We start from the raw sequence: 16,373 nt of genomic DNA, 5'->3' as shown, positions 1-16,373 counted from the left end.
TTGTTGGTTGCATCGCTGCTAATAATGTCAGCAATAGCTGTGGCTGAGAGACATACAGATATGTTTTACCACACTGTTTTTGTTTTCGTGACAGAGCTGACTGGTGAACGATGTGCCATTATCCGTGACCAGAGTGTCAGGCAGGCCATGGACTGCAAACACTACCCTGAGCTTGTCGAAGGTTGTGGGAGCTCATTTGTTGCTCATTATGTGGGCTTCTATCCATTTAGAGTGCGCATCCACCATTATAAGAAACATCTGCCCCATGAAGGGGCCAGCAAAGTCCAAATGTAGCCTAGACCAGGGACGGTCTGACCACTCCCATGGGTACAATGGAGCAGGTTGAGGCATGTTTTGATTGATCCGACACTGAGTGCATGATTTTACCTTGTTCTCCAGATCCTGACAGACGTTGCTTAAAGAGAGCGCAGCCCTTGGCCGCATCGCAATAACACGCAATAACAAATAACTGATGGGTGGAACGTAACACGTGTATTGCATGTACATAGCCACTGCTATCCTGCAACCCCGTTCTCCTGGACCACTTAGACAGACGCTGCGTTCAGGCAGCTGAAGAGACTTTTGATTTCAGCTCCTGTCCTCATCAACCCTCATCCTTCACGTCAGGTTGTGGTGTACGTAGACGCATCTGATTCTGACCGTTGGCATGGTCCCAGCGTTCCGCCTCCATCCATGTGCCTTTTTCTCCTTCCGCTTATACCCCACTGAGAGGAACTATGTCACAGGGAACCAGGAGCTCCCACTGTAAAACTGGCTTTGGAGGAATAGCGGCACTGGCTGGAGGGAGCTGAACCCCCCTTCATTGTCTGGACCGACCACAAGAACCTTGCCTACATTCAAACAGCTAGACGCCTCAATTCTCGTCAAGCCCAGTGGGCGTTGTTTTTCGACCGCTTCAGCTTCATTCTAACCTACCATCCAGGTTCCAGGAACGTCAAGCCCGATGCTCTCTCCCACCAGTTTGCCTCTGAGGGGTCTGTTCATAGCTGTGACAATATCCTCTTTTCGTCCTGTGTGGTGGCCGCAGTGATGTGCGAGATTGAATTGCTGATTCGTGAGGCCCAACTCATGGAACCAGACCCAGGTAACGACCCTACTGATCGTGTATTTGTGCCTGAGTAAGTTCGCTCCCAGGACCTTCAGTGGGCGGACCAGGTTCAGATTTGCCTGCCATCCTGTAATCAGCCGCACACTCTCTCTCCTAAGCAGCACTTCTGGTGGTCCACAATGGTTGATGACAACCGTGCCTTCGTGGCCGCCTGCTGGTGTGCTACGTACTCTGCCAGTCCTCGGCCGCCCCTGGTCCCATATCGCCCTCGACTTTGTTGCGGGTCTTCCTCCTTCTCAGGGCAACACGGTGATTCTCACAATAGTGGACCGGTATAACTGCCTAATACTCTATCATATTTTTTACCTTGATGAGACCAATTTCCACACATATTAACACAATGCAGCAATTTAGAGGAAATGTCAAGTTTAATCCACATGTTCATAAAACCAAAGCAGTTGAAGTAAAAGTGACAACCAGGACCACCCTGCAACCTCCACAGATCACAGGATCCTGTAATATTCAATCATCCTACGCACACAACTGGAACATTACAGAGCTATGATTCCACACTACTTTACCATTGAGCAGCTGCCTTTATCCAGAGAAACTTACAGTGGGACTTTGGGTTCAGGTCAATAAGGAGCAGATGTGTATCTTGTCAAACTATAGAAGAGAATGTTAATTTCTTAACAGCTCAGTTCAGATCTGTAGGGTCAAAACACTTTGTATCGCATGTGTGTGGTCATTTACGGGGGTCATTATCTGCAGTTAAGATTACAATCCTTACTGCTGAGTCATTCAGGCTCTGACACAACTCAAGAGCAAGGGAAACATGTTTTTATTCTGCGTGTATTATCGGTCACTAATGATTTACAACATACCCAAATTAAAATACATAACATATATACACACATGGTTTAAACAATCTAAGATCAAATGTATTATTATTACATTATACTGCATATATGTTTTAGAATCACCAAAAATAAATGGGATTTTAAAATAAACATATCTTTCCAACTGTCTTGAATCAACAGACAGTGGATAGCATGCAAGCTATTCCAATATAGAAAGGCCGTAAAGCTATGCAACATGATCAAAATTAAAGCCAATGAATATGTTCTACAGCACAACAAATTAAATGATGTCTCTCTTCAATTGTGTCTCTCTTCAAAATCCATTAGTATGGTTTTCCTTATCTTAACTCAGTATTTATTGTATCAGATGACATACCAAAAGCCTATATTTATATAGGAACTCAACAGATTCCCATTTACTTTAATAAGATAAAAGAAGAAGTGAGTCAAAAGTCGAACAATGCTCATATTTAGAATTTCTGCGATATAATTAATTGTGTTCTTTTATATGCCTATGTTTGCACCATGTACGGCACTTTGGCCAGTGAAACTGTTTTTAAATGTGCCTTATGAATATATTTGACTTACTTACTATAATCAAGACAAGAGATTGTTGGGCGATTTTTTAATTGTTTGAGGATTACAGTTCCCTTCGACTAAGCATAAGCTTGATCGGCTCCTTGGGCTGAAACAATATATTAAATTCCAGAGGAACCTGAAGAAAGAAAGAATGAAAGAAATGTAACGTTTCTAAATATGGCAGGCACTTTATCCAAATCAACAAGTTGATTGAAACATTTAGTGTGACCCAGTTCCCCAATCAACCAGATATCAGCATCAGTCAGGAAAGAAATTAGGCTTACAACGGTGTTCTTGCAGGTCTCCACGTTGTGATCCTGCAGAAGGCGCACCAGAATCATCTTCATGACCATCACAGCGAAGCGCATCCCCACACAGTTCCGTGGACCCAGGCCAAAGGGCATGTAGGCATAGGGGTGGATGTCCTCCCCGTGGTCTTTACTGAATCTGAGAAACAAAAAACACAGGAGCACTTACTGACAGGTTTGCTTTTGTGTCTGTTAAATAATGGAAGGAAGGTATAGCAAACTAAAGCTGGAACATTGTGTTGTCAAATAGCCGTCAGACTGCTTGTCTATTCCAGCGGATGAATGAATTGCATGGTATACTTGAGCAGAACTACATTTAAAAACCTTAAGAATGTGAACTAGGTTTGTAGTATTTTTTTGGTTTAAATATAGTATGACCCTATGACAATATATTACACAATATACACACACTTTAACATGTCAACTAATGTTAGTTATCAGTTAAGATGAAATTGTTAACTACCCTAGACACCCCAAACTAGGGCAAATTAATTGATACACATACAATGTCATGTAAACTATTGTATAGAAAATAGAAAATCCCATAGGCGGTTAGTTTCTAAATACCGTTCTGGTTTGAAGAGCTCAGGGGAAGTCCAGAAGCGGGGGTCTCTTTGGAGGTTGATCAAAGGGATCCCCACTGCTGTCCCTTCAGGGATGGTGAGTCCATTGATTTGGAAGGTTTTTTTGCACATTCTGTCAATTCGAGGGACAGTTGGCAGCAACCGCATGGACTCAGAAATGACATTGTCCAGGTACTCCAGATTCACCAGGTCCTCATATGAAACAGGACTCTAGGGGCCAAACAGAATGATATCATCACATCCTTACTAACTGTAACTGACAGTTCCACAGGGTTCTAGTCCACCAACCTTGAGGGACAGACCATCCTTAGAGTCACTTTATATCAAGTTCATAAAGAAAATGGTACTCAAAGAAGTGAAACAGAAGACCTATAAACTAGGGTGAAAGGCATTACTCAATTTTATTCAGTGTGTACAGTCAGTCTCAAAACGAATAGAAATTCAACTAAGATACATTTTTCTGTAGGGAATTTAAATTAGTATATTTAGGGGTCCGAGCAGCGAAGCTGCTTGGTCCTCTATTGTTTCTGTAACATTCTTTTTTCCCCTCAAATTCTGTAAAAGTCATACTGCAGCCTATACCGAAAACTTGAAAACTCTAACCACCACTACCCATGAACCCAAATTTGGTACTGCACCCAAAGGTGGCGCTATTGTAAAAAATCATGAATTAGGCTTATTTCTCCTCACCAGATTGACCTGGACTCAAAATTCTTTTCATAATATTAATCTCTAGAATCTGATTTATCAATAAAACCATGGGTCTTATGCCCTAAAAATGTTTACTTTTCCCACAATTTCATACTAAAGCCAAACATGATAAAAAGATTCACAGGCTACAAAAACAATCAAAAATTAACCAAAATCACATAAAATCTTTAGACTAAGCCTCACAAAAATCATCAAACAGAATTTGTTTAATTGAGTTCCATTTGAGAAATATTGGCCAATAAAGTTGGAGCAGTTAGCCCATTTTTCTTATATGACCATTTTGTTATTGTAAAAAAAACATACAACTATTATTAGGTGGGTACTAGTGATGGGTCGGTCGCGAACGATTCGGTCAGAACGAACGAATCCCGAAGGTGAACGACGAGAACTGATTCCCAAAACAAGGGAACTGATTATTTTTTATTTTTTTTAAACAATGTTTTAAAAAAAAGAAAAAAGAATCAGTTCCCTTGTATTTTATTTACGTGACCATATTTGGTCAAATATGGTCACGTAAACAAACAGAGCTTCGTCTCCCCGCGACCTTATATTGATTGAGTCTCAAACATTCTCATCAATTCAGCCAATGAGAGCAGGTAGCAATCGCGTTGCCATGGCCCTTGGGTAAACAAATGATAAGGCAGCACCACACGATCGCTGTAGGCTTCAATATCATGCAAGCACTTAATGTTTTCTTTTTATTTTGTTCTACATCACAATTGCTGATTTAATAAAGTATTGTTTTTACCTACCATTACGAGTCTTGTTTGATCTAGTTGCTAACGTTTTGCCAGAACATTAAAAAGTAGTAGGCTACATGCATGTTGATTAACATTTATTCGATAATTTCTGATTCCCTGGCAAATGACGTAACAGACCATCTGACCTAACGAACAAATCAAACGAACAAATCGTGATAGTGAACGGAACTGAAAGAACTGATTCCCGGAAAATAAGTAGCGCTATTTAAAAAAAATATGAACTAGCCTTATTTCTCCTTACCAGATTGACCTGGACTCAAAATTCTTTCATCATATTAATCACTAAAATCAGATGCATCTTTTTCACCCTGGTCTTCTGCTCTAAAAATGTTAACTTTTCCCACAATTTCATAGAAAAGCCAAACGTCCACAGTCTCAACCCATTTTTCCTATATGACTATTTTGTTATTATATAACTACCATACGGCTATCAGTAGGTGGATACCATTAACAGTGCACATTTTCAGATCTGTACTCTTTTAAGAAAGCCCTTAATTCTCTTTTGAAATGTGTCCTTGGAGTTTTCTTGATGTTCTGCACTTATCAATAGACATTTTCACCATGTGAATGAGGCTTCATGCAGTTCAGGAATGTCAGTGGCTCAATGGGATAATTCCTTAGGTTGAGAGTTCGAGTCCTGATTAGAGCATTATGAACAAGCTGAACGTGACATTCTGTCATTGCCACTCATTTAAGAAACACAACCTTGAACAGCACCTGAAATTCCTCAGGCAATCAACATTCCGGCTCATTAGTTTCCAAGAATCTGACTGCCAAGACACAGTATTAAGGGAAACTTCTTCGTTAACCATTTTTCCTTCATAATTAACTCTGTCATATTTATATTTCTTCCGTTACTGTTCTTGACTACAAATGTTTAGTTTCCCCAGAATTTCAAAGATTTTTCAGGTATATGTTTTTAAGAAAGCCCTAAATTCACTTGAGAAATGTGTGCTTGGATTTTTCTGAATGTTGTGTGCTTATCAATAGACATTTTGACCATGTGAATGAGGCTGAAGTTCAGGTTTATAAGTGGCTGAATGGGATAATGCCTTGTACAGTTGATCCTTAAGGTACGGCCACACTGAACGCGTTACACGCGTAAGATTATAACCTGACGCTTGATCATTGTGTGTCACAAAAATCGCGCCTAACGCGCCTACGCAGCTAGATGAGCCCGCCCAGCGGAGGTGTCTTGCTTCGCCCTGAAGGGGCTTATTTTCGATAATGACCGGCGACGTTCTATACATTATCCCGCTTATTACACGGCTACTTGCCGAAACGAAAAAAGAACTTCACATGGTGTGTCTTTTTACAATTTATTCGTTACCAGCATTCGTAGTGTTGACAAATAGTCCGCCAAAGACGATGACGTCGCTTAGCAACCGAAGACTCCAGGGATGACAAGTTACCGGACTACTACCCATGCAAGTGAACGGAGCGTTCCAGGGCGTTGAGAAGACCCGTGTAATAAAGGCCTATAATATTTCCAGAGGTTAAATTGGGCCGGGGCTGTCCGGGGCGGAGCCCCGGCACATAAGCGGCCGGGTCTGGAGTTCTGCGCAGCAGATCAGCTCCAGCCGATTTTGGCAGTCTGCCTAGTCCATCACGAGCAATGTTGTCCTACTCATTTACAACTTTTCCATTGCAAATCTATGTTGTTTTAAAACACAATTCTAAATAATGGAGTAGGGATAGGCTGGCCTAGACATCTGGAGCAAGTTTGAGAAGTAGGCATATCGCGCACGAAACTTGCGCAGCAGCTCCTCCTCCCCCCAGATCAGACAACACAACGTCAAATCATTCTAACGGTCATCATCAGACATAATTATCGTAGTAGACAGGTGAATGGCGAGGTAAGAGAAACGAAATTAAACCAATAGGCTAATATCATTAGATATGGGCTTGCATTTTAATTAAGCAGGAAAAATTAACCTTATGCCTGCCACACACATAAAGATAATCGGGCTGATTTTGCCCCGATTTTCCCCCTTCCGACCACGGACAGACATCGCCCGATTATCTTAAACTCTTAAGATTATTTTATAAGATTCTCTTGTAGTGTGTGATGTGTTAAGAGTGAAATTCGGCCGACAATCGGCTCCGAAATCAGTCGGCGCCGATAATCGTAAGTATTAAACATGTTCAATATTTACGATTGTCGGCGGAGAACGTTGTGGTGTCAAATCGTCTTGTGTGGGGGGGAAGCCGACAATCGGGACAAATCCTAATGTGTGTGGTGTGCTGTGTTTGGAATATCGCAGGACACCACACACAATACGATCAAAACTGTTAAATCACAGATTTTTTATCTTCATGTGTGGGGTCTCTCACAGATAAAAAATCGGTTGAGATTTATAAAATCTTTATGTGTGTGGCAGGCTGACATGCAGGGATAGCCTGCTACTGGTATGTCAAATGGCAAGCGCTAGTTAAAAAGAACAATGCTGCTAATTCTAAATGGTTTAGCAAGTAGTCTATGCGATCTCCGAATCACATTTCTCATTCCTAGCTGGATGAATTTCAAACTTATTTGTATCTATGAATTGCAGTGCATTGCCTAGGCTATTTATTTGTGAGTACAGTAGGTCCTGTGATTTAATGTTTGCATATAGGCTACACAGCAGGTTAGATTTAAAAGCCACCAAACATGATGGTGACGTAGCCTATCGGCTAGCCTTTAAGAAAAAGATAGCTTCATTCATTCATTCATTCAAAAGTGTTTTATTTAAAGAACGTTTGATTACATCATTATATAATATGAACCATTTTAAAAGACATTCTATCTACTTCTTAACTTAGGGTGAAAGTCAACAAGTGAACATTTCAGAGATAAAAGGTAAACATGAGTGGAACAAAAAGGAGGAAGCTTACAGATTTCTTCAAAAGGTGGGCAGCTGCTATCCAAGACATAATTTTGAAATAATTAAGCTAGGCCTGTGTGCAGAAGTCACTGTAACCAAGCTGTGATTTGTTGCTAGATCTTTTCATCCTGATAGTGTGTCTGTCATGTCTTAAGTGCTGTCTCTTCCTCCACTAAACTAAAAATGCAGAGTTGAACAGAACAGGGATGAGGATGGAGCTGAGGGCAGAGGAGATGAGGCTGGACAGGGCAGAGGAGCTGAGGATGGACCGGGCAGAGGAGCTGAGGATGGACAGGGCAGAGGAGCTGAGGATGGACAGGGCAGAAATGAGGACACTGAGGGCAGAGGAGGTGAGGCGGGACAGGGCAGAGGAGCTGAGGATGGACCGGGCAGAGGAGCTGAGGATGGACAGGGCAGAGGAGCTGAGGATGGACCGGGAGGGACAGGTGCAGATGAGCATGTAGGTGCAACTGACAACTTCCCTGACTGCTGGAAGAGACAGCAATATGATTATTTTAAAAAAAACCTACCCATTTCTTGTGGCAAAAAATAAAAAATTGGGATGTGAAACATGCAGTGCGGCATCATCACTTGGGGCAGAGAGAACAGGTAAACTCAGATACACATTTTCCAGTGAATGGCAAAACTGCAGAGTAGGTCCATATGGCAGTAGTACAGAGAAGAAAATGAAATCTTTAAGAAAAAAAATAAATGAACATAGTGCCTCCCAAAGTCACAAAATTGCAGAAGATATACTGAAAAAACAAGGTGAGCAAGCTCTTGAGTCAAGTTTTTTGAAAACACAAGGTGAAATTTTAGCATCAACTCACAATGTCTTTAGAACAGCGTACTACCTGGCAAAGGGCAACAGGCCTTACTCTGATCATCCTAACCTAGTAGAGCTACAGAGGATGAATGGTGCAAATGTTGGCCGTGTACTCCATTCCAATGTCACATGTGCAGACATAGTGCATTTCATATCTGTAGAGATGAGACAGGCATTACTGAATAGTATTAAACAGACTCAGCCAAAGCTCACAGTTATTGTGGATGAAAGCACCTCATTCAGTAAGAAATCGTGTCTCATTGTGTACCTCAGAACATCTGTCCATGATTCTGAGCCTCTTACGTTACCTTAGATTTGCTTGAATTAGAAAGTACAACAGCAGATGGAATCACTGGTGAATTACTCAAATGCCTCTTAAAACATGGTCTTCATGAGGATTTTCTAAAAGAATGTCTGGTGGGTTTCTGCTCTGATGGAGCTGCCGTAATGGTGGGGAAAAAGAATGGAGTGTACACACAACTTAAAACTAAGTTCCCAGGTCTCATTGGTTGGCACTGTCTGAACCACAGGTTGGAGTTGTCCGTGTCAGATGCTGTGAAGACATGCACTGAGACCAACCACTTTACAGCTTTCCTTGACAAGTTGTACTGCCTATACCATCAGTCACCCAAGAACCTTAGAGAACTTGATGCTGCAGCTTCTGAGGTTGGTGTGTGTCTTAGGAGAATCGGTAGAGTCTTAGGGGTAAGGTGGGTGGCTTCATCTTTCCGAACAGTGAAAGCCATTTGGATGATGTATGCTGCACTCCACAGTCATCTCACAGCTGCAGGTCAAGATGTTAACCGAACATCAAGTGAGAGATCTATGTATTCGGGCCTAGCTGTTAAATTGAGTTCGGATGCATTTCTGAGGAACCTGGGACTAATGATGGATGCACTGGAGGAACTCAAAGACCTGTCTGAGGCCCTGCAGGCCAGAGACATTAGACTGTCTCAAGCAGTGAACCTCATTAAAAGACAGACTGATGTGTTTACCGCCATGAGTGAGGATCCAGAAAATGGCCCCTTCTATAGAAAGGCATGTGAGGCAGTGCAGCAAGGGTCTTTCAATGGCATAGCACTTCATGGTGATAGAGGGCAGAAGGTCATCAACCCAACCAAGTTTTATGAGGCCTTATGCCAGAGCATGAAGGAAAGAATGGTGAGGAGTGAAGAGGAGTCTCTCTTCACCAAGATTAACATCTTGAATCCCGAAACATGGCCGAGCCCTCTACCTGTGATGTATGGGGAAAGTGAGTTGAGGGAACTCTGTGACCAGGTAAAAGTTGGTTTCACTGGAGTGAAACAAGCTTACCGTGAGTACAAAAACAAACCAGACACAATGCAAAAGGCCCTTCTCACACTTAGACATTCCGTTAATACCATTTCTGTCAGCAGTGCAGAGTGTGAGAGGGGGTTTTCAGAGATGAATAATGTTGTGACTCCATTGAGATCCAGATTGAATGTGGAGAATGTGTCGGCTTTGATGTTCATTAAGCTGGTTGGCCCTCCTCTCAAATCTTGGAAGCCTACCAGGTTTGTCAGAAAGTGGGTGGCAACCAGAAGGTCAGCTGATCACTTGGCCTGTAGGAAAAGGGAAAGTAATGATGTGGTATCTCCATATCAGACCATATGGGAGGTGATGAATTAGATGCACATGATGCAGTGTAAATAGAAAATGTAGTAACAAAGGGATTACCATTGCCCATTATTTGTTCAAATGTTTGTTTTCATCCATGTCAATGTACCTTAAAGACATATTGTTTTTGTTGTTTGTTTTTGTGAAAATAAAATCAGCTCTTAATGTGACCTCATCAAACACACTCAAAATCTAAAGTGTACATATTAAGCAACATATAAAAAATGCTAATTTCTTTAATGTACTAATATAACGACTATCATGGATTTTTTTTTTGCAACCTTAATTTTGGCTCTGCGTACTCTGCGTATGGGGAGCGGCGGCCCCTCTGGATCAGAGCCCCCCCACATATAAAATCCCAATTTAACCACTGAATATTTCTGTTTATGGCATAGATTTCTCCTCAGATTAGGCCAATAAAGCAATGATTAAAAAAACCCCACAAACGCTCGATCAAAGGCCCGGCCCGACCTCTCTAATCTAAACTCTAGTGCAGGGGTTCCCAAACTTTTCAACCCGCGACCCCCAAAATAACGGTGCCAGAGACTGGCGACCCCCACTATCCCCGGATGTAACTGAAAAAATAAAATAAAATGTGCGCACAGGCCATACGCACTAGGTGTAAATAATTCTTATTAAGGTCTGTTAAAATAACCACTTTCTCCATGCTTTTATTTTGATAGTGCATTGCCGTCATGGGTCTTTTATTTTGACGCAGGAAGTTTGAATCTACAGTAGGTAACTTGACTTGAAGGAGATCGCACGGAAAGGTTATTACGAGTAATTACGGAAGGAATTCAGGCTACACACGGTTGCTCTGCATAACAATTTGTAGTAATTAATAAGTGCCTAGCTGGAATGGGAACAAGGTATTGTGTGTTTAATTTATTCAAGACTTTATATTACTTAAAATGTGTTTAAATGTGTTGTTGCTGTACAGCCGTGCAAATGTTATCTTCATGGCGATAGTTGTATATGTGTAAGAGCTAATTAATGTTATTTATCTGTCCTGTAGCTCTTACGGTGTTTATGAAGAAAGATGTGAAGAAAGGAATATTTATGCTCAAAATAAGGCTGACGGCTGAACGTAAATAAAGGCTTCTGAAACATCTGTAAGCTTCACCATTGTCCGGCTGGGGTTCGCTACAGTAAGAGCTTGACCCACATCGATTCGACGATTTTTCGCCGCCATGACGGGTCACGACGGAGGGTCTTCACTGCATGCCTGCTGCTGTTGCTGCTACATCGCCCCATGCTGTTCACATTGAGTCATCGAGCAGCACATGTTCCTGCATGTCAATGCATGATCCACTACGGCAATCCGGGCAGCGGTCTCGTGGATTCGGTGCGTTGGTCAAGTACAGTCGCATTCATTGACGCAGAACTGAGCATTACCCAATATTATATGGTCTACGGTACTTCCAATGAGGTGAGCAACACATTAACAGCTTCTTGAACTGAACCAGAGAACATTTAATGCTCACCTGCTCATCTGCAACGAAGGAACTGTTGATACGTTTATACAGACGGACACATTCATGTGGACTCTTTATAATTAAGGACATTTAAAAAAGAAAAAAAAAAGGGGAAATTTAACTGCATTTCATGCTATCTGAAAATTGTGCTTATTATGTTATTATTATTTACCTGAACATTTACAGTTATTTGAGTGTCTGTACATTAATGTAACTGCTAGTTATTTTTGTACTGGGGTTCTGATATTCTATGTTTAAACTGCTTAAGAGTTCGATCGTATCTGCTTAGGGGTTTTCATCTGGCTTAATAATTCTGAGTTTGGAGTTGATAATGTCAAAGTCAGGTTATGTTAGTGACACAGAGGAGCAAATGGCTGGTTCTCAGCATGAAGTTCAAGATTTGCAGAGGGAGCTCCACTCAGTGGCAGACTCATCATGCCTGAAGGAAACGACTGAAGTGGTGCAAGAAGGTCAGAGTCATCTCCAAGGTAAACTGGATGACCCACCTGAAGGTCCCAGACGCTCCGAACGTGCACGGAACACTACAGAGAAGATGCGTGCACTACAAGCGGAGGAGGCCAAGAAAATGGAGAAAGGGCTGCTCTCCATGTACGAGCAATGGAAAGTCAAAATACGAAAAGCAAGAGATCAACTGAAGTCCTACATGCCAGATGATGACCTCTGGCCTCTCGTGGAAGAACTTAGGAAAAGTAAGGAAGACATAATGAACATATATTCTGAAATGCGAGATCTTGCCACACCTTCCACTGATGTCAGACGACGAGTCGATACTTGTGAATCAGTCACCACAGAAATCATTATCATTGCCCACAACAGAGCAATAGATGATGAAGTTGAGTTTAACGAGAAGCAAGAAAGACATCGCCTTCATGAACTCCTCCACCGTGACTATGCAAAGTCTGTCTATGGATCCGCCGCTTCCTTGACAAGTCACAGCAAGTCTGACCATCACTCCATGACTTCGTCTATGGCGGCCAAGCGTGCGGATGCAGCAGCAGAACTAGCAGTGAAGGAAACCAACCTACCAGGATGCCTGGAACAAGCTCACTCGTCGCTTCGGCCAGCCCTTTGCCATTCAGAGAGCATTCAGAGAGAAGCTTACCAATTGGCCTAGGATACAACCTAAAGATGCAGAGGGACTCAAAAACTTCTCTGATTTTCTAAATGCCTGTCAAGATGCCATGCCTCATGTCAAGGGTCTCGACATATTAAACGACTGCGAGGAAAATCAGAAGCTTGTCTATAAACTACCAGACTGGGCAGCTTCACGCTGGAACCGACAAGCCACACGAAGCCTGAACGATAGGCAAGAATTCCCAAGTTTCAAGGACTTTGCAATATTTGTGTCAACTGAAGCTGAGATTGCCTGCAATCCAATTACGTTGCTTTATGCTCTTCGCTCATCAGACTCTAACGCTGAAAAGAGAAATCTCAGAGACACAAAGACAAACAAGGCCAGTGTTTACATCACTCAAGCAGCTACGGACATCATCAACAAAGGGTCAGACCAGAGAAAAACTCCATGTATTCTCTGTCAAGATAATAGACACCAGCTTCATGCTTGTCCCAAGTTTACAGAGATGTTGTTGGTAGAGCGACGGAACTATGTAAAGGAGAAGAAACTCTGCTACGGATGCCTAAAATTCGGCCACAGCGCAAAAAGCTGTCGTCATCGCCACTGCTGCGACAACTGTAAAGGAAAACATCCGACGGTCCTCCACGATTACAACTATGGGAAGGAAAAGTCTTCATCAGAAGCAGCGACAAATCAAAGAGCTGCTGCAACGTCGCTCAGTGTTGCAGGCGAAGGCTCATCCTACACATCGATGGTGATGCCAGTGTGGGTGTCATCCAAAAACAACCCAACTGCTGAGAGACTTGTCTACGCTCTACTTGACACTCAAAGCGATACAACATTCATCGACCAAGAAGTGAGTGACAGTCTAAATGCCGACAAGTATCCAGTGAAGTTGAAGCTGACGACCATGAGTGGAATGAACACGGTTCTCTCAAGTGAGAGTGTTTTCGGCCTCTGTGTAAGGGGATACAGTTCTGCAATTCAGTTTGATCTCCCAGTTGCCTACTCAAAGGACTGCATACCTGTAAACCGTGCTCATATTCCCACTTGTGAGACGGCTAAGCAATGGAGTCACCTCAGAGAAATAGCAGAAGAAATCCAACCTCTGAAGGACTGTGAAATAGGGCTCCTGATAGGCTATAACTGCTCTAGAGCCATGGCACCAAGGCAGGTTATTCTAGGAGGAGATGAGGAACCTTATGCTGTACGGACAGACTTAGGATGGAGTATTGTGGGGCGCTCATCACAAAAGCTATGATTCGCCAAGCTCAAGTCGCCTGTGCCACAAAATCTCCATTAAAGTACTGCCTCCGGTAACTCCGGCCGACGCTATTCGCATTCTGGAATCTGACTTCAAGGATAGTGAAGACAGCAAAACAGTGTCACAAGATGACATCACCTTCCTCAACAAGCTAAATGAGGGCATACAGAAAAACAAACATGGCCATTACCAAATGCCTCTACCCTTCAAAAACAGACCCAGTATGCCTGACAACAAAAACTCAGTCATGATACGCCTCAACCACCTCAAAAGAAAACTGCAGCAGGATGAAAAGTATAAGGAGCAGTATGTCAAGTTCATGGAGGAGATCATCGAAAGGGGAGATGCAGAGCAGATCGAAGACGGTGGGAGTGAAGGTGAGAGATGGTACATTCCCCATCATGGTGTTCGGCACGCAAAGAAGCCAGATAAGCTTCGTGTAGTGTTCGATTGCTCTGCCAGACACAAAGGAACCAGCTTGAACAACCATCTCCTCTCAGGGCCTGACTTGCTGAACAACTTGAGCGGTGTTCTCATCCGCTTCCGACGTTACCCTGTTGCTTTGATGTGTGACATTGAGAAAATGTTCCATCAATTCCATGTGGATGAGGCTGATCGCAACTACCTGCGCTTTCTTTGATGGAAGCAAGGAGACTTGAACTCACCGCCCAGTGAGTTCTGTATGAAGGTGCATCTGTTCGGTGCAGCCTCCTCCCCTTGATGTGCAAACTTCGGGATGAAGCATCTAGCTAAGGAGAATGGCGACCTCTACCCTAAAGGCTCACAGTTTATCATGAGGGATTTCTATGTTGATGATGGCCTCACAAGTGCTGGCAGCACCGAAGAAGCTGTTCAGCTTGCCAGAGAAGCTCGTGAACTCTGTGCCATGGGTGGACTCCGACTACACAAATTTGTGTCAAATGAGAGAAATGTCCTAGAAAGTATACCGCCCTCTGAAAGAGCAATCAATGTGACGAATATGGACCTCACGTTCGATGAACTGCCGCTTGAGAGAACCCTGGGGATTCAATGGGATGTGGAGTCCGACCATTTTCGTCTCAGTGTCAGCCTCAAGGATCAGCCGGCAACACGTCGCGGCATTCTTTCTACAGTTGCCTCCTTGTATGATCCTCTCGGGTTCGTGGCGCCAGATCTGCTCAAAGCGAAAATCATTCTTCAGGAGATGTGTAGGCGAGGCACAGGCTGGGACGATCCTCTCCCTGACGAGCTCCGTCCAAAATGGGAAAAATGGAGAGATGATCTAGTTCAGTTGGATAATGTCACTATACCCCGCACTTACTCACCAGCTGGATTTGGGAAGGTTTTGAAGACACAGCTGCATCATTTCTCAGATGCTAGCTTGAAGGGTTATGGTCAGTGTTCATACTTGAGACTACAAAATGAGGAGGGAGACGTTCACTGTGCCTTAGTTGTAGGAAAATCACGCGTCTCGCCATCAAAAGTTACAACTGTTCCAAGATTGGAACTGACGGCTGCAGTTGTCTCTGTGAAGATGAGCAACATGCTCAAGGAGGAATTTGGATCAGCTGACACTGAGGAGGTCTTCTGGACCGACTCTAAGGTGGTCTTGGGATACATAAAAAACGAAGCACGACGATTCCACACCTTTGTGGCTAACCGTGTTCAGAAGATTCACCTCAGCTCAGCCCCTCAACAATGGAGATATGTTCCAACCAATGAGAATCCTGCTGACCATGCTTCCAGGAGCTTGACTCCCAGCGAGCTTTTGTCATCCACCTGGTTCACTGGACCCAAGTTCTTGTGGCACAAGGAAATGAAGCCGCCAGCAGATGAAATTCCAGAGTTAATAATTGGAGACCCAGAGGTCAGAAGTGCTTTGGTACTTAACACAAGAACTACAGAGCAAGCGAGCCTTGTTAATCGTTTATCTAAGTTCTCATCTTGGTCACTGGCTATTCGAGCTGTTGCACGCCTTTTAAGGCGCATCAGAAAGAACAGATCAAACAACCTCACCACTGTAACAGAACGAGAAGATGCAGAACATTGCATAATCAAAGACCTGCAGAAAAACGTGTACCAAGAAGAGTTGAAACTGCTGAACAAAGGGGTCCCCCTACCCTCTCACAATTCACTACACTCTCTTGATGCCTTCCTCGATAAAGATGGTGTCTTCAGGGTGGGAGGAAGGATGTGCAACTCTTCTCTTCCCAACTCCATCAAGTACCCTGCAATCATTCCCAAAGATCATCACATTAAAAAAATGATCATTGCTCATCACCATGAAAGAATCGAACATCAAGGTAAAGGCCTCACCCTCAATGAGATCAGGTCCCACGGCTACTGGATTCCAGGAATC

The sequence above is a fragment of the Pollachius pollachius genome (genome assembly GCF_949987615.1).
Source record: "Pollachius pollachius genome assembly, chromosome: 2".
NCBI lineage: Eukaryota > Metazoa > Chordata > Actinopteri > Gadiformes > Gadidae > Pollachius > Pollachius pollachius.
This window is presented reverse-complemented; position numbering follows the sequence as displayed.